This window comes from Gopherus evgoodei, chromosome 7, assembly GCF_007399415.2.
Source record: "Gopherus evgoodei ecotype Sinaloan lineage chromosome 7, rGopEvg1_v1.p, whole genome shotgun sequence".
NCBI classification, from domain to species: Eukaryota; Metazoa; Chordata; order Testudines; family Testudinidae; genus Gopherus; species Gopherus evgoodei.
This window is the reverse complement of record NC_044328.1, coordinates 91,970,554-91,993,635: the sequence shown is the minus strand read 5'-3', so window position 1 is coordinate 91,993,635 and position 23,082 is coordinate 91,970,554. Positions and strand designations below refer to the sequence as shown.

The window sequence follows — 23,082 nt, the reverse complement described above, 5'->3', positions numbered from 1 at the left end:
CCCCCACGCTCCCTGTCACACTCCACTCCACCCCCCTCTTTTGAAAAGCACATTGCAGCCACTTGAATGCTGGGATAGCTGCCCATAATGCAGCACTCCTAACACTGCTGCAAATGTGGCCACACTGCAGCGCTGGTAGCTGTCAGTGTGGCCACACTGCAGCACTTTCCCTACACAGCTGTGAACTCCCAGCGCTGTACAGCTGCAAGTGTAGCCAAACCTTCAGTTAGGATTCCTCCTAAGGACTCCTGCTGCAGTACAGCCTCTCCCTAGCCCCCGCCAGCCTGCCTCTGTCTCTTAAAAGAGGAAGCCAGCCCAAGTCTTTACTGCTGCTGTTGATGGCATTAGTTTGTGTCTCACTTCCTGTAATCCACGTTTTATAAAAGGCATACTCCATCCACTACACCAGGTGTGTCCTGTGTCTGTCTTCCAGATCTGAACTTTTTATAGAGGTCAGTGCTCAGAATGAGCACAGTGATAAACAGCAAGGAAGTATTGTTTGGATACTGCAAGAGATACATTGTGCTATCACTCTTGTAAAGAGGTGCTTTATTGACTGTCTTGTGGCTTTTAAATACAGTCAGTAAATTAGCAGGCCAGACAGGTTCTGCCTGAAAAGGATACAAGGACCAAGGATTCTTTTATTTTTAATACTAAAGTGGATGAAAGAAGTGAGGAGGGCTGTGTGGTCTTGGGGATAAGTCATAGAGTCAGGAACCGACTCTCTTCTGTAGCTGTGGGCAAGTCTCATAATCTGACTGCCTTAATTTTACCCTCTGTGTAATGGGTCTGATACTTGCTTCGCCACGAGGTTGATGAAAACAATTAATATATGTAAAACTCTTTGGAAATTAAAACTGCTGTGTGAATGAAAGTATTGTGCATTTTCCAGTATTGACAGCAAATAAGAAATGATAACATATTTTTTTAATAGCGAGCCATCTAACTTGCAAAAATGTGGATCGCATGGCCCCAGTTTAGGTTGGTTTAGTCTCATGCCATCTTCCCACTGCTACTGTAGATTCTCCTTTTGGGACATCTGTGAGATAAATGTTTCCATACAATGATTTTGTTTTGTCATTTAAGGTGCCTTTCTGATTATTTGGTTTCAGAGGTAACTCTGGATAGTAAATCTGCACTGGAAGAGAGAATTTTATCACAGCATAGTATCTTGAATGTACACTGAGTGTAACTGTCAGAGTCAACACGCTAAGAAATCCTAAAATTTAAGGGATAGTATCATGCATCCGACGAAGTGGGTATTCACCCATGAAAGCTCATGCTCCGATATGTCTGTTAGACTATAAGGTGCCACAGGACTCTTTGCTGCTTTTACAGATCCACACTAACACGGCTATCCCTCTGATACTTGTCACTATATAGTATTCTGAGAGTCCAGTAATGCCAACCCCAAGTGATTCTAAAAAATCATGATATGAAAAAAATAATTTGAGGTTCTTTATATTTGCCTTCTGGGTTTTGAGTGTTTAGAAGACATAGGTCACATATTTCAGGCTTTACTCTTCAATCATGAGGATTAAAAACTTTTTAAATGAAAGTTGAGATTCTCTCTACTTCACGTGCCATCAGGAGATAAGAGCTTTAAGAAAAACACCAGTATCATGAGAGTTGACTACACATACAAGATTGCAACACAATGGACAGTGTCGCTACTAGGTTCTAGATTTTTATGAGTACTGTAGATGCAATCAGTAATTGTCACTGGAGAGACCAGGCTTGAGTATTACTCTGCTTACATCAGAAGTTTGCTTTCTGGGCTCCAACAGAATTCCACCTCCACTTTGCTGTGTTTCCTAAGGAAACTTGTACATAATACTTGAAAATCCCATTAGAACATTTCTGGTTTTGGCTTTCTTAGTGAATTCAATAGTCATGGCATTAAATTGTTAATGGTCCACTAACGTATTTTGTGACATGCATTTTGTGTGACTGCAAGTGCAGACAGGAGTGTGTGTGATATCATTGTTAAGGAGGGTGTTTTTTCCCTCCTTTTTCTTCAGCTGTAGAAGATCTCTCCCACCTTGCCCTACAGGTTATTTGCTAATTGCATGCTGTCAATTGGTTTTGGCACAACAACACACAAGCCAATAAAAACATGTTAGGAATTGAAGTCCGTGCTGGATATGCAGTTTAGCAGAGCAATGCCCAGACAGTTTGTCTTTGCATAGAGATATCTCTTCTACTGCTTGTTTTTAGGATTTAAATTTTTGTAATCCACATGCAAAATTAAGAGAGGAAGGAGGCAGATAACATTGGGAAGGGGAGAGCGTGTTTGCCTTTTGTTACAGTTATGTTTTAACTTGAAAAAGCTGACAATGAGCTCTGTGGACTCTAACTTGTGTATATATCAACAAAGTTTGTTTGATATGACACATTTACTATGACTTCCAGGAAATACAGTGAATTATTTAGTTAATCTTTTTCCATTAGTGCTGGTTGGTGGCATTGACTTCTGTGAGGCACAATCCTAAAGCTGCCTGTGGGAGGGATTTATTTATAGAAGTTTAGATCAAGTCAATGGAAAAAGAGCAAGAATTTTTAACATTGTCCTCCATTCTTGCACTGCTGCAATGTAAAGGGTGTAATTAGTTTAGGCCCAAAATAGTTTGTGTGAAAAATATTCTATTGAACTTGAAATGAATAGAAGTGTTTGCAGTTCACACAATTACTTCATTGTGATAGTTTAGCTAATGCAAGAAAAGCAGAAACTGAAGTAGACTATAAACACAAATGAAAATGGCTAGTTGATTTTCATAGGCTCAGTTGTGTATGTTCTTTTAAAAAGGTAAGTGAATAGCTGAATGGTGAAATGTATATTAGGTTTTTACTTTAATTTAGTTTTTATAACCTGTGGGCTTGGTAATATAATGAAAAAGAAAATTTTGAAATTTTATATTAAAGTTGTTAAATATTTCCCATTATAAGATCTGGCTTTCAGTTCCTTCTAACTTTTGCCAAATTGTAACCGTTATGGCAAAGATTTTCCATGTGAAATGTCTGCCTCAGGCTGAATTGTTTTGGTAAGTTTTCAGCCAAATCAAATCAGTAGAGTCTGAGAATGAGATTAGGGAAAAATACATTGTTATGCCCATGTTTAAAAAGTTCTGACAAACCCTTATTTGATAAGCTCTAGCAGCCCCATTCTTTGGAGCAGGGACTTGAACTTTTGCCAAAGGGTGGCATTTGTGTCAGGAATGTGTCTTTGCTGACTCCTTGAAAATCCGCTGTCATCTGGCCAAGTTATGAGCAATTTGAAAAATTGTAGTTCACACATGCTCAGTGGAGACTTTTTAGCAGCTATATTCCCAAAGAATCTGTCTGCACTGAGTATACTCCAGCCTGGAGCTCAGTTAGACTTTCCCTGCAATTCAAAGTCTTGGCTACTGTAGGCTGGGCCAGGCCCAGCCAGCCTATATCTCCTGTGCTCTATGACCTCCCTTGCCACCACTTCACTGGTCCCAGACAACATGGAGGAGGAAGCTGACTAATTTGAATGGAGAGGGGAAAACAGCCAGACCTGCATGGGGAGTAAATTGGGAAAAGGAGCTGGGGAGGCAGGGACTGGGAGTTGCAAGAAGAACTGGGACTGGCTGGGCAAGGAGACTGGAACAGAGAACCAGTGGGGAAGAAAGTGATGGGGGAGTGTAGAAAGATTTGAGGAGGAGCCAGGATGCCATAGAAGAACTGGAACTGGATAGGCAGAGATGACGTATGTCTGCTGATAGTGGGGGAGCCGAACGAGGGCAGCCGGCCTCTGAAGTGTTACTGAGCATACTCAGTACAAGCCAAGCAGCAAATCTTGTGGGGAGGAGGGACACGTGATCCCACATGCCCCTACTCCCCTGTCACCTCTGATACCGGTACAAGGAGCTGACTTTGAGGGGTGGAATGGGACACTGAGATGGTACAAGGATTCAGGGAGCTAGGCTGGACCTGGAGCTAGCGAAGATGGAAGTGTGATGGGGGAGGTGACTGGGGCCAGGGTTAGGGAGTGAGAAGATTGAGGAGATGGGAGGGGAGATGCGGGACTGGTTGGACAAGGAGACCATGGACAAGGAGCTAGGGGATGGAAATGAGAACTGGTAATGATTGGGCACGATGACTGAGAGTGAAGGAGAGAAATTGGGAGTTGGACAGCAAGTCTAGATGGGGAGACTAGAACTGGCTGGGCAAAGAGAGAGGAATGGGATGAGAAGGCTGAAAAGTGGAAACTTGCACTTGCCAAATGGGGAGAAGGGGACTGGGATGAGGAGCCAGAGGTGGGGAAGAGACATGAGTGGGCCAGGAACAAATTGGAGGGGATGGGACAGAAGGGGACATCAAGCTTGGGAGGAATGGGCAGAAGCACATGTTTGCCTTCAGGGCCTGGAACGGAACCCTCAATTTCTGAGAGTGTCTCTTCCTGTACTGTCAGCAAATATCCGTGAAACACACTGGCAAGGGTGCATCTCATCCTCCTCTAGTGCTTGTCCAATAGTGGATGACAACCTGCTACTGCTGTCAGTGACTCTGTTAGCTGAAGTGGCAGAGGTCTGTGCAGTGCATCTAAAGGCTCCAACTCTGCTGATGAATCATGAAGGTGTCAATATGATGGCACAAGAAGGAATTTGTTTTGTCAGTTCACATTTTTTTAAAACTTAAGAAATTACACACCTACAAATCACATGAAAATAATAATGGTGTAAGTGGAAACATCAAGCTCTGAAAAGTTTGGAATTGCCAGAATTAAGGTTGCTGATGCAGCCTCCTGGTCCATATGCCTTACAATACAGACTTCAATTACATTATGATTATGCTATTTTTCCGCAGGACTCCTGCCTCATTCACTGCTTGGGATAGACGGTATTGTGGGAATGAATCATGGTTGTGTAGCAGAGAGGCTGTTGTCTGTAGGACATTTTGTGGTAGAAGTTGGAAGGTGTGTAGTGAATGTGGCAGGAGACTGCAGGAAGAGAAAGAATGGTCTCATGGTTAAGGCAGTTGAATGCTGCCCTGGAGCATTGGATTCTGTCCCTGCCTGTGTAATATGAGTCAAGTCACTTAGACCAGACTTTTCACAGGTGGTCACCAATTGTGTGTACCTAGTGAGTCCCAGTTTTTTGGGTATCTGACTTGTAGAAGTCCTGAGCGCTCACACCTGCATGTGAAGTCAGTGGGAGTTGTGCTCTGAACATATAAAGTACTATATAGTGCTAAAAGCTTTGAAAATCAGGTCCTAGGTATCTGAAATTGGATATCCAAAATTAGTGGATACTTTTGACCTTAATTTCGCATCAGTTCCCCATCTGTAAAATTGGGACACTAATGACCACTCATCTTACAGGGATGTTGTGAAGATAAATTCATAAATGTTTGTGAAGTACTCCGATACTATAGGGATGAGCACTATAGAAAAAACTGAGGAAATTAATGAGCAGGATAAGGCATGGGGCCACACATTGAACAATGGGGAGAAAAAATATTGAAAAGCTGCATGTTAACTGAGCACTTGCCTTTCTGTGCGCTGGATGAGGCAGGGGTCCTGTGGGGGTGGGAAAAACAGTATGTAATTATGTAACTTAAGACCATATGATGCGTGTGCACAAGGGGACTGAATTTTGGTTACTCGGAAAACCTTAATTCTGGCACTTCCTAACTTTTAAGGTACAAAGTCAGGCCCCTCGGCAATGTTAGTTTGTGTGTGAGTGAGAGGTTTAGCCTACAAGTGTCCCTTCAAGAAAATGTGATGTAAGCCATAAAGCGTCTGCAACTGAGGACTGCTTAGCTTCTAGATCCACCTAGATTTTTGGTCTTGCAGTGGCTTCCTCCTAACAAAAAAAATCAGCATTGCCAGAAATGCTCGCAAGAACATGCTCTGTTCCAGGGTACGTGCATTTTGTTCTAGTGCCATCTGCTTGGCAGAGTGTCAGAGTTGCTTGCGCATTTGTGAGACTTACATCTCGGTTGGTTTACTAACAGGACATAAACATAGTTTTACTACTGACAATTAATGGATTTCTCCTTTAGATCATACATGTAGAGCCTTTGATTTAGGAGTAGAAGATTATGAATTGTATTTCCTTTCATATGTGATATAAATTATGATTGTGATATCTATATGTGCATAGCCATGGGCCATCATTTTATCAAATCAATAGCTATGACCAATGAGTTATGACCGGAGCTTTCAATTCACCCTTGGCTTCCACAATTATCGCTTTAACCAAACCCAAATAATGATGATAATTTAACTGTTTTGTTTTATAAATTATTACTTCTGGAAACAGCAGGCCCAGATGCTTTAGGTAACAGTACTGCTTATGCAGTAGCCACCGTTTGCTCCACCTTTTCCCATCAAAGAAAACAAAAGTCTCTGCAACCATATGGGAATGATAAACTGCCAACTTGGCTATGTAGATTCAAGATTTCTCTCTTCTAATTGGGTTCACTGTCCCATTTCTCAAAAAAGTAAAATGGTCCAGTTTTACTCGTAGTTGAGTGTTTGTTAGTGAATGAGCAAATTTTTTATTCTTTAGTTTATGCATGGTAATGGCTAAGGTGTAAACTAATATTAATTGACCAGTACACTGCTGGGCAATGTGCAAAAATGTTTAGTTTTGACAAGAATGAAAATAGCTTAGCTTTAGCTCTGCTAGTAGGTGTACTTGGCTGATATCTATAATAAATACATTTTGTATTGTCTTTGATTAACTTGTACACACTATTTTCATGTGTATATAGTGTGTGTTTCCTCTATTTGAATATGTCCCATCAGCAGGGCATTTTTTCAGAGATTAGTTGTTTTGGACTTAATGTAACATTTAGTGCTGCTTTAATGCCTTATTTGACGATGGAATCGGATCATTTTTATCACTACCCATGTCCCCAAATTGAATTTCTCTCAGTATGTGAGAGCCATATTTTTGGAGAGAGGTGCTAGGCTAAACTGAAAAATTCCGTGTAGTAGATTCTGCTTATTACTGGGGTGATAACTTTCTAATGGCACAAAACCGAACACCCCCTGCCCCTTCCATGCCTTTCTCTGAAGCCCCACCCCTCTCTCGCTCCATTCCCTCCTTCCTCCATTGCTTGCTCTCCCCCACCATCACTAACTTTCACCAGGCTGAGGCAAGGAGTTAGTGTGTGGGAGGAGGGTGAGGGCTCTGGCTGGGAGTGTGGACTCTGGGGTGGGGCTGGGGATGAGGGGTTTGAGGTGCAGGAGAGGGCTTCGGGCTGGGGGTGAGAGCACTGGGTGTGGCCAGAAATGAGGGGTTCAGGGTGCAGAAGAGGGCTCTGGGCTAGGGTAAGGGCTGGGGGTACAGGCTCTGTCGTGGGTTTGGGGTGCAGGAGGGGGCTCTGGGCTGGGCCCGAGGGACTCGGAGTGTGGAGGGAGTGTGGGCTCTGGGAAAGGGCCAGGGATAAGGGATTCAGGAGGGGTCTCCAGGCTGGGGAAGGGTGTTGGAGCGCAGTAGGAAGTGCAGGATCCTGGTGGTGATTACTGTGGCTCCCAGGAAGTGGCTGCCAGGTCCCTGCGGGCCCCTAGGCACGTGGGCAGCCAGGAAGCTCCTCAGAGTGCCCTCACGCCTGCAGGTGCTGCCCCCGCAGCTCCTATTGGCTGCAGTTCCTGGCAAATGGGAGCTGCAGAGCCAGCACTCAGGCAGAGGCAGCGCACAGAGCCTCCCTGGCTGCCCATGTGCCTAGGGGCATCAAGGACCTGGTGGCCTCTTCTGGGAACTGTGTAGAGCCAGGCAAGTATGGAGCCTGCCTTAGCTCTGGGCTTCTGCTGTGCCGCTGACTGGACTTTTAACGAAAACTGGATGCCTGGCAACCCTAGTGCATACCCATACAAACAATAAGCAACTAAACAAAATGGCAGAGCTATGGTTGAATAGGCTGAAGAAATTGGTTGGGGTGAGCTATTACATGGCAGAAGGAGATTGGTCAAACAATTTTTTTTAACATGGTTATTACAGGAAATCTTTCAAATATTTGGTTGGCTATTTGAAGCAAATGTTAACACTCTTTCAGTTGTAACTGTGTTTTTTTTTTAACTGTGTGTACACATGCGTGCCTGTGCACGCTAGACTACACAGGCATGTTAAATACATTTGATTGCATCATCTGCCCACAAATCCATCTACTATGAGATTTATCCTAACACTCAATCTCCCTGTGCAGCTTCAAAAATGAAATGAAATTAAAAATAATAATAATTAAAAAAAACATTCATTCTGCTAGGTAAATACTTTCTTCATTCCCAAAATGTAGAATTTCACTCCCCTATTATTCCAGCCTTAGGCTCAGAATTCAGTTAGAGCTGATTGAAAAATGGTATTTTTTTTTCCCTCTGTCATGGTATAATCCCCCACTCTGAACCTTAGCATCCAAAAGATGGGGTAGCAGCATGAATTCCTCTAAGCTCAATTACCAGCTTAATACTTGTAGCGCTGCCACCAGCCAGGAATTCCAGTGCCTGGTACACTCTGGTCCCCCCAAAACCCTGCCCGGGGACCCCCAAGACCCAGACCCTCTGGATCTTAACACAAGGAAAGTAAACCCTTTCCCTCACCGTTGCCTCTCCCAGGCTTCCCCTCCCTGGGTTACCCTGGAAGATCACTGTGATTCAAACTCCTTGAATCTTAAAACAGAGAGGAAAATGCACCTTTCCCCCTCCTTCTCTCTCTCCCTCTCAGACTCTCCCTGAGAGAGACAGTAATCCTAACACAGAGAGAAAATTAACCTTTCTCTCCCCCTTCCTTCCTTTCTCCCCACCAATTCCCTGGTGAATCCAGACCCAGTTCCCTGGGGTCTCACCAGAATAAAAAAACAATCAGGTTCTTAAACAAGAAAAGCTTTTAATTAAAGAAAGAAAAAACAGTAAAAATTATCTTTGTAAATTTAAAATGGAATAGGTACAGGGTCTTTCAGCTATAGACACTGGGAATACCCTCCCAGCCTAAATATTCAAGTACAAATTAAAATCCTTTCAGCAAAATATAAATTTGAACTCCTTCCAACCAAATACACATTTGCAAATAAAGAAAACAACCATAAGCCTAACTCGCTTTATCTACCTAGTATTCACTATTCTGACCTTATAAGAGCCTGTATCGGAGAGATTGGAGAGAAACCTGTTTGCACGTCTGGTCCCTCTGAGCCCCCAGAGAGAACAACAACCAAAAACTAACAGCGCACACAAAAACTTCCCTTCTTCAAGATTTGAAAGTATCCTGTCCCCTGATTGGTCCTCTGGTCAGGTGACAGCCAGCTCACTGATCTTGTTAACCCTTTCCAGGCAAAAGAGATATGAAGTACTTCTGTTCTATTAACTCTTACCTATCTGTTTATGACACCCTCCATGGAAAATTTTTGGCTTTTTGGTGGATAATCAAAAATGAAAATATTTCAATTTAGAAATGACACTACTGTGCGTCATGTGAGTGGTAAATCAGGTGTCTCATGCCCCTATTCGCCTCTGTAGGCCAGCCTGTCTGGTTGATATACGTTTCCTATGATGTCCCATAGGCCCACCTCTTGGTGGTGGGAGGTGATGCACCATGACTGGGGCCCTACCAAATTCACGGCCATGAAAAACGCATCACGGACCATGAAATTAGGTCTCCCCCTGTGAAATCTGGACTTTTGTGTGCTTTTATCCTATACTAAACAGATTTCACGGGGGGAGACTAGTGTTAGGCGTCCTGATCCAAAAGGGACTTGCAGAGGCTTGCAAGGTTGTTGTAGGGGGCTTACAATATTACCACCCTTCTGCACTGCCTTCAGAACTGGGCAGCTGGAGAGCAGCGGTTGTTGGCTAGGCGCCCAGCTCTGGAGGCAGAGCCCCACCCGCAGCAGCACAGAAGTGAGAATATCAATACCATACCATGCCACCCTTCTGCACTGCTGCCTTCAGAGCTGAGTGGCCAAAGAGTGGCGCTGCTGACTGAGGGCCCAGCTCTGCAAACAGCAGTGCAGAAGTATGGGTAGCAGTACTTCAACCCCCCCTACAATGACCTCGCGACTCTCCACCCCAATACCTTTTTGATCAGGACCCCTACAATTACAACACTGTGAAACTTCAGATTTAAATAGCTGAAATTGTTACGTTTATGATTTTAAAAATCCTATGATGGTGAAATTGACCAAAATGGACCATGAATTTGGTAGGGCCCTAGCCGTGAAAGATGGAGTCTAGGGCCCAATGTATACAGGAGAATAAGGATGTTAAGGAGCCAAACTACATCTCCAATGAAGCACTGTGGTGGAATTTCCAGATCGAAATATTTTTTGGTTTTTGACTGAAAACCAAATGCCTTATTTTTTGGGATGTTTGGTTTTCTCAACAAAAAATGTTCCATGAAAAGCCCATTTTTTGAAAGGGAACAAAAACCCTCAGTTTAGACTAAAGCCCAGTTTTCCATAGAAAAATAGTTTCAATGGAAATTTTTCATTTAGCCCTAAATTCAGTTCTATATCGGCTACACATGGACAGAGGAGTATTTAAGTGCATTTGTTGGCTCTACATGCCTGCTTCTGCCTGATATAGAGGAGAGTAAATTCACCAGTGCCTTGAAAGGAGAGTACTGTTCCCTCTTGGCTTGAGGGTTTTTCAGACTGTGAGAAATTTGGGACTAGGTTTTCTTAAATTGGCAAAACATTTTTTTCTTGGAAGAGAACTGAAAACTAGGCTGTCAGTTGGAATAGGCCACTGTAAATCTATTTAGAAAAGAGTACAGCATAATTTATTTATTTTAATGTGGAGTAAGGTCAATTTAAAGTTATAGAATTAGGCTTTTCAATAGGTGGTACATAACGTTTTGTCTGTGAGGTAAGTGCTAGTTCTTCATGCATTCATAGTCTTTCACATTTAAACAATAAAGTTATAATTTTTGTTACAAAATAATAATAACTATACTGTGTGGTTATTGAAATTACAGCAGTGAAATTTAGATGCTTTAACTCCTCATGAAGTTGGGTTTTCTTTAGATGCATGGGTCTTTCTCTCTGAAGGGCGTGTCTGTGATTCCATATCTGCTGTATTGAAGATTAAGAACCAACTGTTTTTGTCCTTTATTGCCAGTTCTAAATGGAGATGAAGCTAAACATAGACCTGAACCAAAGCTAGATCCACATATCCCTCAAACTTCGGGTGGCTTGAAAACCTGGATTTGAATTTTGTGGCTTGGGTTTGTATCAAGTTACTGTGGATAACCCATTCTGTATTTCAGAAGTGAATATCTGCCATTTAAAAACATATTTGTTAAGCTTTAAAAAGCCTGTGCAGTTGGGGTGCCACTCATTCAACTACATAGTGGAAAGGAAAGAGAAAATTGATTAAAGGGACACATCATCTTAAAAATCACACTACTGCCTGAAAATAACCTAGCAACTAGATGCACCACCCTTGGAATCAGGCTTCTTTGTGTTGGGCACTAGACTACCATACACAAAGACTTAGTCCTTACCTGGAGGCTCATATCCTTACAAATATCACCCAAGGCTAACTGAACAAAATCCAATTTTTGTTTTTTAAAGAATCAGTTTTTCTGTGTGCTTCACAGGTCTGTTGTGCAATAGCCAGTTTCAGGGTTCTGTTGGTGGCTGATTGCACTCCATGTCTCATGCACCAGCATGATGAGTTCACTCTCTATGCTACTCTGGAGGAAGCTCATGGGGAAATTCTGCTCAAAGCCATGCAACAGGTTGTTGCCATGCTTGCTTGCTTGTAATACAAAAGCAGAATTGCTGCTGTTTAACATTTGTAGCCAGGAGGGTGTCACCCCCTTCCCTGCACCCTACATGGGGCTGAGGAGCACTAAGAACAGGGGAGGGAGGAGCTGGCTGGGGGAACCATGTCTTCACTTCCCAGACTGCTGCATGGGGCCAGAAAGCATGAGGAGCCATGTATGGTGCCCCTTCAGTCTCTGAACTTGCTACATTTTGGGAGAGAGAGGAGAGGAGTCCAGGGATTCTCCTACACTTCAGAGGCCCCTGCATGATGCCAGAGAGCATCAGGAGGGAGAGATTTGCTTGTCTTCCTGAACCTCATGCAGGGCTGAGGTAAAGATTTTATTAGCAGTGTGTGCAGCACTGAGCTCTGTTTCCCAGTAGAGCATGGGGATGGTATAGGAGAAGTGCCAAGATTATCTGCAAGCTTTTCCTTATCCTCTTTCTGTATTGCTCACTCTTCCATATTTTTTCTCCATTATTTTTCAATACAGAGTTTGGTTCCTCTATTAAGTGGTTGATTGCAGTACACCTAATCTTTTTGGGGGTTGTGTTATGGATTCATATTTCCCTTTCACTGCTGTTCTGTGTTGAGGGGCTGAACCACAAGTCTGAACTTGAACAGCGTTGTATTTTGGTCTGTCCAGGTCTGAATTCTGCAGTTGCAATGCACGTTTGGTGTAAGTAGCGATCATAATGCAATGCCTTGTTGAAGGCTGTGCAACATCCTTCCTAATGTGTAAGGAGAAGAGAGCATGTTGCTGCAGTCAACAGAGGACTGGGTTTGGTTGATAGGCCAATGATATTTGTTTATTTAGATTTAAATAACAAGACAAGGTTCTAGGTGCCCTACCACATGATTAATAATACAATAATATCCCAGCAGCATGAAAATAATTTAATTTCCAACAGGAACTGAGCCAGCCAATCACCTGCAAAATCCGTAAGTTTTTGTCACCTCATTATTAATGCCATTCACAGAAGCAGAAGTTCTTTGCAACTGGAATTAAGGAAAAAATCTGTAGATGTGTAACATCCTTTCCTTAAGCTTTTAATTATTATTATTCATTATATATGATAAAATATGTTGAATTGAAAAAGGTGAAGGATGGGTACAGCATATTGAACTACAGTATAAACGTTGCAACTTATTGGAACTGATTTTGCATAGAAAATATCTACATTAAAATTAACAGTAGGGTTTCAAGGTCTAGCACTCAAAAGTTCAGGAATGCCAGAATTAATGTTGTCCCTGTGTGTACCGTATGTTTGACCAACCTAAGAATAAAGAGAAGACCTTTTCAAAATCTTGAGGAATATGAGGTCCTTCATTTCCTTTTTAAACCTATAATTACCAGTTTCTGGTAACTGGATTTACTACTTCCCTAAAAAGAGTGAGATGCTCTTATTAATTGGAATCTAGTCTCAGAACATGAAATGGCTCATGGGTTTTCTAAGTGAAAAAATATTGACTGCCTAATTTCAATTTGATACAAAGCAAAACAGTGTTCTAAAATGACCAGAGAGCTAGGTTCACACTACTTGTTTCAGTAAGTTTTATTTTAACTTGGGGGGAATCAGAAGTCAGCTGAAGATGCTACTTGACCAAGTTGAAGCGGCTGTGAAAGACTTCAACGAATATATTCAATTACAACTGGATTCAAGCACAGAAATGTTTTGCATTGGTAATTGTAATTTTTGTGTATGGTTTATTTTAACTGATGAGTGAACTCTTTCAGATTTATTTTGATGGTTTATTATTTTTATTTTAAATTAGTTGAAAAATCATGCATCAAAATATCTTGCTATCAAGGTCAAGAACTCATATAGCAAATGTTCTTCAGCTTGGAGGTATTGTTGCTCTAGCGAATTCTTATAGGTTTTTCTGAATTTGAGCAAATGCCTTTTCTTTTACCATATCAGTACTTCAACAAGTACCCATTTATTAATATTCTGTAACAGAAAAATACAAAAATCTTCATGTTAATCACATTAAAGGCAGCTGGTTTTCACTAATTTAACTGGAAAAAATGATACCATCTTCAAGACGGAGACAATATCTGTTTCAAGCAAGTGGAGTACTCCATCCATAATACAGAGAGCCTTTGTTAGGCACAGTGGAAATGGGAAGGGATCCAAAGCTTCTGGAGGGAAGAGTCTGCTAGTGACCACCATGCCTCCCCACTTTTCCCAGGGTCCATGCTACTGAAGGATTGGAAGTGTTGCCAACTCGTAAAGGCCCTGCCTTAGCAGAATGCAGGCACATGTTGCCCCCTTGTGTAATTTGTTTGTGATGGTATTGCATTTCAAGAGGGATAACCGTGGTGGAATCTGCTCAGCATCTTAGATGTTTATACACAAAAGCAAGGGGAATAAACATTAAGAACTGGAAGTATTCATCAAGGCAGGTGGACCAAACTTTAGAGGGGCTGTGACCCTACACATCTGGTTGCAACATTCAGCGAGAGAAGCCAGCCCATCCTCACAGGACAGGAACTGCTACTGCGGGTGAGTCATGGACACACACCAAAAATTCACGGAGAAACTAGGTAATCGTGCTATCTGTGACTTTTTTTTTTCTGTCATGACAAACATACCGTAGTAATAATGAGTAGGCTTATCATTATTTCCTCTATGTATAGGACCCTACCAAATTCACAGTCCATTTTGGTCAATTTCATGGTCACAAGGTTTTAAAACTTATGCATTTCATAATTTAAGCTATTTAAATCAAAAATTTCATAGTGTTGTAGTTGTAACGGTCCTGACCCAAAAAGGAGTTTTGGGGGGTCGCAAAGTTATTGTGTGTAGTGGTGGGAGCTGTGGCACTGCTACCCTTACTTCTGTGCTGCTGCTGGTGGCTGCGCTGCCTTCAGAACTGGGCAGCTGGAGAGCAGCGACTGCTGACCAGGATCCCAGATCTGAAGCAGAACCGATGCCAGTAGCAGCACAGGAGTAAGGATGGCATGGTATGGTATTGCCACGCTTACTTCTGCACTGCTGCCTGCAGAGCTGGGCCCTCAATCAGCAGCTCTGGCTGCCTAGCTCTGAAGGCAGCAGCACAGAAATCAAGGGGGCATGGTATGGTATTGCCACCGTTACTTCTGCACTGCTGCTGGTGGGGTGCTGCCTTCAGAGCTGTGTGCCTGGCCTGCAGCCACCGCTCTCTGGCCGCCCAGTTCTGAAAGCAGTGCAGAAGTAAGATGGCAAAACCTCAATCCCCCGGCAACTCCCTTTTGGATAAGGACCTCCAATTTGAGAAACGCTGGTCTCTCCTGTGAAATCTGCATTAGTATACGGTAAAAGCGCACACAAAACCAGATTTCACGGTTAGTGAAGTGTTCTTCATGGCTGTGAATTTGGTAGGACCCTACCTATTTAGGAGTTTAATGTATCTTTTAAAGGATCAGGGATGATTGTGCAGAATCTTAGCTAGAAAATTTTTTTTTACATCCCTTCCCCACTTTCCAAAAATTAGCTTTTATCTATTAGCCACATTTATCAACTGCCTATTGGTAGGCAATCTTGGTATTCCTGGCCTTCATTCTTATACTTTGCAAATGTGTATGTAAGTATTTGTAAGATGAAGGCAGAATAAATCTGGTAGTGTCAGGCATTTTTAAAGTGTGTTTAATTTCTAAAACTTTAAATGGGTGTTTCATATCTACTAGTTAAAAGTTTAGGCTGTAAAACTTCTTTGTTTATTTGGTATGAATTAATTTATTATAAACTAATAATATTTAGAAAAAAGAAGCCTAGTGATATGAAGCCTTTTAATTTAGTTTTCAGTGACCTACTTGTACGTGTACATGAGTGTGTCTTGTCAAAAATCAGAGGCTATCCCTTAGTGAAGAATCTTTATATATCTGTTGTCTGCTGTGCAATGAAATAAAAAAGAAAAATATGCATATTAAACAAATGTATAAAGAGGGAGGATGATTTCTTTGGCCAAGGATCTGGACTGGCACCCAGGGTATTTGAGATCACTTCTCAACTAAGTCACAGACTATGTGGTCTTGGGCAAATCACTTAATCTTTCTGGGGGAAATTTTCAGATGCACAAATGGAGTTAGGTGCATAAATCCCTTAGGCATTTAACTGCTGTTGAAAGTCAATCTACGATCTGTACCTTTGAACATCTCTCTACTTCAGTTTCCCACCTTTTGTCTTTTTTTTTTTTCCCCCCTGTTTAGAGTACAAGCTTTTCAGGGGTTGGGTTGTAAACTGACTGTGTTTGTGAAACACCTCCTAGCTTAGAGAGGCCCCAATGTAGATACTACCATAATACTATGGATAATAATTTGCTCTAACTTTACTGCTGGGTTAGCAGAAAATCTTCATCTGCTGCTTAAGTTACGGGTTTGTTGGAATTTTTGAAAGCATTTATTAGGGTTTACTTAAATGCACATCATGTCAAAGTTGTTTCTATACTTTCTTTCCTCAGCATGCGTGCATATGTACACTTTTTTGCCACATCTCACTGATGTATGGTTTAAAAAGATTCATGGATTGCAATAGACTTTAAAACCCAGCTGCTAGGTTGAACAATCCATTAACCATAATTCCTGAGCAAGAGAATTTTTTGCAGCTTTAAATATGCATAGACATGTTATCCAGTCCCTTCAGTCTCTCTGGGCTGGCTCCATTCTTGTAGGCCAGCAGGGGATAGAAACTGACAAAATTCCTGCTGGTCCAGAGCTTCAGAGAGTAGGAAATTTGTTAACTTCAATTCCCTGCTAGCTAACAAGAATGAAATTAGTGTGCCAGGCTGAAGGACTGCATAGTACAGACATCCAGATGTGCAAATACAACAGGTTACCCAGCATTGATGTTGATATTAACATTGGGACAAGCCTTGATTTGCACAGATGATGGAAGGGGGGAAAAAGTATTTATTATATTGAGAGTTATCAAATTCAGGACTTGTCAGCAATGACTTATATTCCAAAGGATCTCTTGTGTTAAAACATCATGATTGCTTAGGTGAACAGACACACACAATATTGTGATTGACAGCTTTGGGTAATTCTGTACATAACTCAAGTGTATGAAATATTTAATAACAAATCAAGTCATACTAATCAAATGTCATTTTTCCCACATGATGTAATATTGGCCAGTGTTGAATCCTTTTGGGTTTAAAGGACAGATAAATTAGATATACCGCACTGTTCGTTCTCATGCTGGGTTTATCCGACCTTTCAAAATGTTATGTTAATATGATTTTTGTTTTTAATCCAGATTTTTGTGAAAGTCAGAAGTTAGAGTTTCTTTTCAGAAAATGCATTTTCTGCATATATCAGCAAGTTAATTAAATGAGCTTGGTGAATGGGTGTATTGAAGTCTCAGATCCATTGCTGCAGTAAACTTTTCTTTGTGCCCTACTTCATGCAAAATATATTAAGTTGGTAGATGTGGTGTCCCACTCCCATAGTAATAATTCAGTTACAGTCATATTTTATTTATGCAAGTTTCAGAGGCAAGGCTGTTGAAACAGCTATGAGCAAGGAACTTCTGTAGTTTCATGGGAATGGAAACTGATGAGCCATGTCTTATGTCTTAATTTTGCATATTCACGCTGAAACTATGATGTGTGTGTATATATATGCGCTCCTTTTTGATAAAATCTAAGTGTGAGTCAAAAGCAAGTTAATTTTAGCTGTAAAACAAGGTATGTCTAATATTCTGACTACAAACAGAAGTAGCTGTCAATGTTTGTTTTTCCTGCATCATCTTTTTTTCTAAATATCAGTGCAGTATTCTCCTCTGTGTATAGTAGGAAGAAAGGTGGTAAAATTATAAGTGATTCTTGACAGTGAGGATTTCTTATCTAGTTGCCTTTAATTTCCTATTATCAAAAAATAAAGAGTTGTAAACAAGTCAGTTTGACTGCCTGAGATTTGTAAAGAAAATGAGAAGTAAAGAAAATGAGAAGCAACCCATTAAAGTCCTGGCTGTTGAAAGTTGCATTATCTAACAAAGCTCACAAAGATGTATGCCACTCCCAGCTGTGATCATGTCCTGTTTCACAAACTAAACAGACCAAGAAAATACATGAATGAGCATATCCAAGGAAAAGTTAGGACTTTGCAGGAAGTGCTGCTGTTGATGATAATTGTTGCTACTCCTTCTGAATTAGTATGGTACTAATGCCTTGGCCTGGTGCAAGTTGTGAGAAGCGGATCATCTTTAGGTTAAAATAAAATAACCTCCCGTCCCCTCACTGTCCTGATCACTTGTAGTCATTCAAGTTCCCAAAGTACTTTTCATAAGCATAAGTACTGATAAGTACTGAGCTCAAGAGTTCTGTATTAAAGTGACTAGTAAGGAATCTATTTGTCAAAAAACATTTTCTGAATCTTTTTTGTTGTCTGTATTGTTACAGATATACTTGCTGACAGGTATTTTGGAATAAATTACCAAAGTAATTGAAAATGGTGTGAATGATGTGATTATATTGTGTTGTTTTTGACAAAAATATGCAGAATTTTGCAGAATTTTAAAATACTTTGTGCAGAATTTTTAATTTTTTGACATAGAATTCCCCCAGGAGCAGAACAAGGACAAGGTCATCAGCTGATATGAATATACATTCCAAATGGCATAATAACCTGTCTGATGTTAGAAATGGTAATGAGTGAATATGAAATGTATAAAAATGGGAATCCACTAGGGACTACCTTACACAGGTTTTGTACAAGAACATTCTCAGGAATAAGGTGTCTCTACACTTTAAAGAGGTTTTTTTTCCTATCAGTTCCAAAATTGGTTGCTGTGGACAATAATTCTGTGATCAAGAAGGGTAACATTTTCAAAAGTACCTATGAGACATTAGACTTCAAATACTATTTTCCAAAATCACCTGAATAGGCGCTTAAATACTACTGAAAATTTTACACTAAATCCTTAATATCAGTAGATGGCAAGCTGGACTCAATACATCTGCATACGATTAGTAGGAGTCTAATATTTTCAGCTATATGTAAGCATGAAAAAAATAGCAAATGGATAGAAAGTTTCTCGTATCTGATTTTTGAGAGAGTACGTAGCTTGTTTTTTCTCTACACATCTTAGAAAGACAATTAAACCAAAATGCTTTTCAGCTGATATTTCATGACCCAGTTAAATATTTTTTCCAATAGAGAAAAATATTGGTGATGGATGAGAACAGGAAGCAGCCATATTTAATTATTAGTTATACTGGAGCTGCTTTTTAGAAAAGGGTGCATGTAGCTGATCTTACAATTGTGCAGCTAATTTGTGTGTGTAATTATTGCCTATAAATTGCCATTTAGAGGACTAACTGGCCATTTTGTTTCTTGCAGTCAGGGTTACGGTGTGCAGATTAGATACAGATTGGCATGCGGCCATTTGATAAAATTGGACACTATTATTGATCTAAACTTATTTTTGCCAGAGCAGGGTATTTTTATAACATTCTTTGGCATATTAAAATCTCAAATGGTGGAAAAATTCCATAGACATTTAGAACCATTAAGTGATTAAGACCATTTTGACTTTTACAACATAGCCTTCAACACTTATGGTAACTCTTTAAACTGCTAAATTTGATAAATTCTTTACAAAAAGTGATTTGTTCTTCATATTGGCTGTTTGCCAGACACACAACGTGTTTTAAAGAAGTCCTGCAGTAAAAGTTTCTGATACGTTGTTCGCTTGTTAAAAGTTGCTAGAAGAGTAAGTCCTAGAGATCTTGCAGTGATTACATTCATAATTTCCTAATTCTGAGTAATTCTGCCTCTAGGGCAAGTTAAAACTATTCTTGAGGCATTACCTTGTCCAAACTTTGTAATCAGCAATTTCTCGTTTTGGCAGTTTTGATTTAACCATTAATTAAAGCCACCATTTGATTGTTCTTTGACTTCTTCATCCAAAAATACAAGCTTATGGTGTGAGGTGTCCCTTGGTTATTGAACTTGCAGGAGCATATCCCTAATAAACTGATTAATTGAGTACTGTGAGGAAGCTGAACTAGAATGTCTACTAAGGGATTAGCCAGATTCAAAGTCCATGCACTTTGTTGCAGAGTTATAGCATTTCTGGTGAAAATGTGTGTGCAGTTTTTCACTATTACCTCCAGGGGATGCTGTTGTACTAAACGTTTGAGTGAATGGAAAATAAATATATAATAGCCTGTTTTACAAAAGAAAAGTATTTGTGGTGTCACAGTAAGAAGTATAGCTTACATGTAATGCAGGAAGTATAGTACTTAGTGGTACTTGCAAGTGTTATAACTTTTAAGCAATAATATTAATCCATAAAGAACAAAACTCATGGAATATGCTATTAGCAATGTTTGCTTTTCCATATATTTGGCATATAACCTGGTGACATACGTTTGCCATTGATTACATTTCAACCTGAGCTTTTCCAAACTGGTGAAATGCTCAGTGAATCATTTGTAAGACTGTTAGGAATTCTTTCCTCGAAAGAGTGCATTGAGCACATTACAGAGAAATGAAGTCTAGGAATGCTTAGTAGTAGTACCCACAATGCCTGAGCATGTAGGGATTTTAGGGATGATGTACAGAGTGATCGATTGTCTCATATTTGCATCAAGAATTTTTTTCTTCCTGTCCCTTCGCTAGGAATTCATTTCTTTTTATAATATATATATTAATTAATTTGGAAATTCACAGTTTAAAACTTTTGGTACCAAGTTTTTATTTAACTGGAAGCACATGACAGATGATAGTCACTTAATGTAGTACTAGAAGGTGCTCAGGTACTTCAGTGATGAGTGCAGGAAGAGAACCTTTATAGAATAAAATAGAACACTAGCTTCCCCCTCTCCGAACACTCCAAACAGCAGTTGGAATATGCCAATATTTATCTTTTCTCCCATACAACTAGCTTATAGTAATGGAAATTCAGGAATGCTCTAGCTACTATAGTTGCACATAGTGTAAATACTTTCCTTAATTCTCAAAGTGGTGGTGTGTCTGCTCTATGGAATTTACACTTCAGGCTGGAGGTACTTGCCTCTCCTTTGTCAATGTGGTTACTGTGAACTCTTTACCTCTATATTTACATATGTAAGGACTAGCCTTTTTGCCTTGTTATCCTATTCTTGCAATATTTATTAAAACACTGTTTTGCTTTTAGTAAATGAACATGCTCTGAAAGTAAGTAAGACAGCAGTATAGCACCTAATTGTAGTGGGACTCAAGGTTTACTTCAAAGTTCTGGCTTCTGCATCAGAGTGAGTAGCCCCTGTAGTGCTTGAGTAATGATTCCAGCCAATTCGCATTTAAACTTAAAAATGTCATTTTCTTTATTTAAAAATTTCTCTTTCTAGAAAGTATCTTATGCTAATTTTAGCCTGTAGGTAGGTGGGTGCAGCTTTATCTGTCTCAAATTCTGGGAGCCAAAAAACATCATGGTCAATTTTAATTAGCAAATTATTTTGCTTATTATACAAGAAAGAGGTTACTTGAACATTAAGTATCTGTGTATGTTTTTGTGCCGTGCTCATCACTGTGGTCTCCGAGATCCATAATTCTTTTAATAGAGAGAGTCTGTCTGTTTTCCTTAATAGTGATCCATATCAAATGAAGAGCTTTTACATTTCATCTGCCCAGTGAAACCAGATTTCTTTTCACCTAACTTGTTTTCTGTTGCATTGTTCTTAGGATCACTCTAGTGGTATGCCCCTTCAGTTGAGATGGCATACAAGCAGGTATTTACAGCACTGCTTTTCCTATTCCAAGTAAAGTAATTTTTGGAAGGTAAATTGAGTTCACTTGTATGGAAACACTATTCTAAATTAAATGGTTTAACCTTGGTGGTACAATAATACCGTGGCATTTATATTGCACTCTCTTCCAACTGCTTTGGCAGAATGTCACTCCATAGAATACTCCTGTAAGACAAGTGTCTGCCCTAGAATTGCCACCTTTTTTACTGGACTTTCCCATTTAAAACTGGACCCCTGGCAACCCTCAATGGCATCCGGAAACAGAAGGCAAAAACCGGACTGTCCAGGTAAAACTCAGTTGGGTGGCAACCCTAGTCTGCCCCTTTGACACAAGGGGGGAGATTTTGTAAGGCACTAATTGAAGTTATGCACCTGACTTATGTTGAAAGGCAATGAGAGTTGGGCTCCCTCCAGGGAAGCTAAGGCAGAGAAGTGAAGTTGCCCAGGACCCTATCCGTGGCTCCACAAAGTCACAGGACCTCCTGGTCAGCCTCCTCCTAGCCCTGGATAAAATGGCCATTTATAAAACCAGAGAGAGGAGGCTGGCCGATGGGGTCTCCTATAACTGTGGGGCCTATTTCTGATCCTCTGCTCACGCATCCGTGCAGAGTTCCTCTGGGTGGTGTCCGCTGGCTCCCTTGATGCCTTCGAGGAGCAGTGGGCGCTGTCTGGGGTTCTCTGCTCAGTGTCCCAGTCAGGTTCCTTTTGTTTGACCCTTTGACCTCACTCCTCTGTCCTTGTTATCTCATTAGTTGTCCCCTGGAATCATTTGGCTTCCAGGTCCTGTGGATTCTCCCCTTAGGCTGGGGACAGGTCCTTTAGCAGTGAGCGGACTCCTCCCGCCCACTTCCTGGATTCCATTAGGACCACATTGGGAATGTGTACCAGAGGTAGGATTAGAACTCCATTAGTTATATGTTTACTTTAGACCATGCTTCTGTAGTGGCATTGCTTTGTCATTCAAATCAGATTTCAGGTGCTGATTTACTGTAGGGGACACCAATTGATACCCTTTAGGTTGACATACCTTAGCTGCACTGATACTCATGGTCTGCCTCTTGTAGTGACATACATACATCTGTATAAATTAGAAATCTTTAAGATCAAGGTTCGAACTGCAGCAAAACAAGCCACATACTGAGATGAGAACAACTGTTGTAAAAATCCCCTTCATTTCTGTCATTTATACCAGAGTTTGAACAATGAATTCTCCAGGCACTAAAAAGCCATAACCTGAAATGTTTAGTTACTGATATCCCTTAGGGATTTAAAATGTAGCAGTATACTGATTAAGCTGTAGTATAAACCTGTGTGTGCATATCCACCACCCCTATTCAAAGAATTGATATGGTGGTTTAGTTGTAATTCTTCTTCTTCCATCCTGGAGCCATTAAAACTCCATTTTGTTAATGTTAAAATCTTATTATTTTTCAGTGAATTAACAGCACCTATTACAATATGTTGAAACCAGGTCAAATAGGAATTGCAAACATTTTTATAATCAATTAAAAATAAGTGTCAGCTGTGTATGTTGAATTAAAGTTGGGGGAAGGAGAAGAATAATTTAAAATAAAAGTTTTTAACCTAAGTTCTGTCACTTGGAAATCCTCTCTCAGAAAGTGAAGCCTGCCTGCAGG

General features: G+C 40.6%; 1 protein-coding gene and 1 long non-coding RNA gene across 3 annotated transcripts in view; both read left to right on the top strand.

The window, feature by feature from the left end:
- The window catches only part of VGLL4 (vestigial like family member 4), a 153,871-nt gene that overhangs the window by 62,212 nt on the left and 68,577 nt on the right, over positions 1-23,082 (top strand). The window lies entirely within an intron of this gene.
- On the top strand, positions 356-21,987 carry LOC115654851. The gene is made up of 3 exons (XR_004001289.1): positions 356-365; positions 2,627-2,631; positions 21,884-21,987. It is a non-coding gene; the product is annotated as an uncharacterized LOC115654851 (long non-coding RNA).